Source organism: Otolemur garnettii, unplaced genomic scaffold (genome assembly GCF_000181295.1).
Source record: "Otolemur garnettii isolate 467f Iridium unplaced genomic scaffold, OtoGar3 scaffold00002, whole genome shotgun sequence".
Lineage (NCBI taxonomy): Eukaryota > Metazoa > Chordata > Mammalia > Primates > Galagidae > Otolemur > Otolemur garnettii.
The window spans coordinates 37171277-37174117 of NW_003852397.1; positions in this window are offsets into that span (position 1 = coordinate 37171277).

Genomic DNA, 2841 nt, shown 5'->3' on the forward strand with positions numbered 1-2841 from the left:
AAAAAAAAAAAGCTCAGCGCCTGTAGTTCAAGAGGCTAGGGCACTAGCCACATACACCAGAGCTGGCAGGTTTGAATCAGCCTGGCCCACCAAACAACAACTACAACTTAAAATAATAGCCGGGTGTTGTGGTGAATGCCTGTAGTCCCAGCTACTTGGGAGGCTGAAGCAAGAGAATCGCCTAAACCCAGAAGTTGGAGGTTGCTGTGAGCTGTGACGCCATAGCACTACTGAGGGCGATAAAGTAAGACTCTGTCTCTAAAAACAAAAAAGAAAGAAAGAAATGAAAACAACATAACCTAATCACTTGTACCCTCATATTAATCTGAAATAGATTTTAAAAATAAAAATGAAAAGGGCGGGGCACGGTGGCTCATGCCTATAATCCTAGCACTCTGGGAGGCCAAGGTGGGTGTATTGTCTGAGTCCAGGAGTTTGAGACTAGTCTGAATTAGAGCAAGACCCCATCTCTAAAAATAGCCAGGTGTCATGGTGGGTATCTGTTGTCCCTGATACTTGGAAGGCTGAGACAAAAGGATTGTTTGAGCCCAAGAGTTTGAGATTGCTATGAGCTATGATGCAAGAGCACTCTACCAAGGGCAACAAAAGGAGACTCTGTCTCCAAAAAATAAGTAAATAAAAAAATAAAAATAAGACACAAATGAGAATTCTCTTCAAGCTTAATGATTCAAGACCTATGGTAGCTGCTAGGGTCAGGAGAGACAGGCAGTAGTTTGTTTGTTTTTTTAAATTAATTATTTTTTACTAAATCATAACTTTGTACATTGATGCATTTATGGGGTTCAGGGTACGGCTTTGATATACAATATGAAATGTTTGCATTGAACTAAGTAACACATCCATCACAATTATACTCATTTCTTAATAGTTTTGGAGTATACCACTGCATCATGCACATTAGGTGAGGTCCCCCAAATACCTTCCCTCCTCCCATATCCATCCTCCCTTCCCCTCTTTGTCCTCTTCCCTTCTATAGTCCCTTTCTGGACTGTAGTTATGTTTTGCCATCCGTATGAGTGTGTAGGTGGTTATATATTGAGTTCATAGTAGTATTGAGTACATTGGATACTTTTTCCCCCATTCTTGGGATACTTTACTAAAAAGAATATCAAGCAGCAGTTTGGTTGGTGGTGAGTTGTTGCCTGCAGCATTCGCCGGCAGTTAAGGATGACATTACCCTTCAATCCCAAACCTTTCCTCAATGGATTAACAGGAAAGCTAGTAATGGTGAAACTTAAGTGGGGAACGGAGAGCAAGTGCTACCTGGTATCCGTAGGTGACTATATAAACACGCAGCTTGCAGAAGAGTATATAGATGGCCCATTGTCTGCACATCTGAGTGAAGTTTTGTAGTTTTTATTTTTATTTATTTTTTTTGAGACAGAGTCTCACTTTGTTGCCCCTGGTAGAGTGCTGTGGCGTCATAACTCACAGCAACCTCAGATTCTTGGGCTATTTTTTTTTTTTTTCAGAGACAGGGGTCTTGCTCTTGCTCAGGTTGGTCCCAAACTCCTGAGCTCAAGCAATCCGTCTGCCTCTGCCTCCCAGAGTGCTGGGATTACAGGCATGAGCCAGTGTGCCCAGCCTTAAAGCATATTAACTTTTATTTATTTATATATTTATTTAAGACACAGTCTCACTCTAACTTGAACAATTAAAATTAGCATACCTAACTAAAGAATATTAACATTTATTGGGCGGCGCCTGTGGCTCCATGGGTAGGGAGCTGGCCCATATACCAAGGGTGATGGGTTCAAACCCAGCCCCGGCCAAACTGTAAAAAAAAATAGCCGGGCGTTGTGGCAGGCACCTGTAGTCTCAGCTACTCTGGAGGCTAAGGGAGGAGAATCGCCTAGTTTAGGGTGACCAGATTTTAACATCGGTAAGGCGGGACAACATGGGGGTACGGGGCCTGACAACAATGCAAACTTTGATAAGCAGTTCTCGATAATCACTTCTCAGCAATTATTTGTTATTATTACAGTTTAACATTATAAAACTAACAAAAATAATATAAAACTCATATTCTAGCAAAATAGCCACATGGCAGCAGAAAACCGTATATTCCCTTCTTGTTCTCCCACACGTTCACGCATTCTTTCCAAAAATCGGGACTTTTTAAAAACGCCGCTGGACACAGGACTAATTATTGAAAAGTGGAACTGTCCCGCCAAAAGCGGGACGTCTGGTCACCCTAGCCTAGTTCCAAGAGCTGGAAGTTGCTGTGAGCTATGCCCCGGCATTCTACCAAGGGCGACAAAGTGAGACTATCTGTAGGGAAAAAAACCACCAAAAAACATGAACAGACCAGGTGTGGTGGTTCAGACCTATAATCCCACACTTTGGGCAGCTGAAGCGGGAGGATTGCTTGAGGGCAGGAGTTTGAGACCAGCCTAAGCCACATAATCAGACTCTGTTGTTACAAAAAATAAGAAAAATTAGACTGGACTTGGTGGCTCACACCTGTAATCCTAGCACTCTGGGAGTCTGAGACGGGTGGATTGCTTGAGCTCAGGAGTTCAAGGCCAGCCTAAGGAAAACCAAGACCCCTGTCTCTACTAAAAATAGAAAAACTGAGCAAGAGGATCGCTTAAGCCCAAGTTTGAGGTTGCTGTAAATTATGACACCTCAGTACTCTACCCAGGACTACACCCAGGCATAGTGTCCTGTGCTTGTGGTCAACTACTTGAGAGGCTGTGGCAGAAAGCATCATCGGAACCTAGGAGTTTGAGTCTGCAGGGAGAGATGGCCTTGTCTGAAAAACAAACAAAGAAAAAACATAAATAAGAAGGATGCACTTCCCTACATAACTTTCTTCGG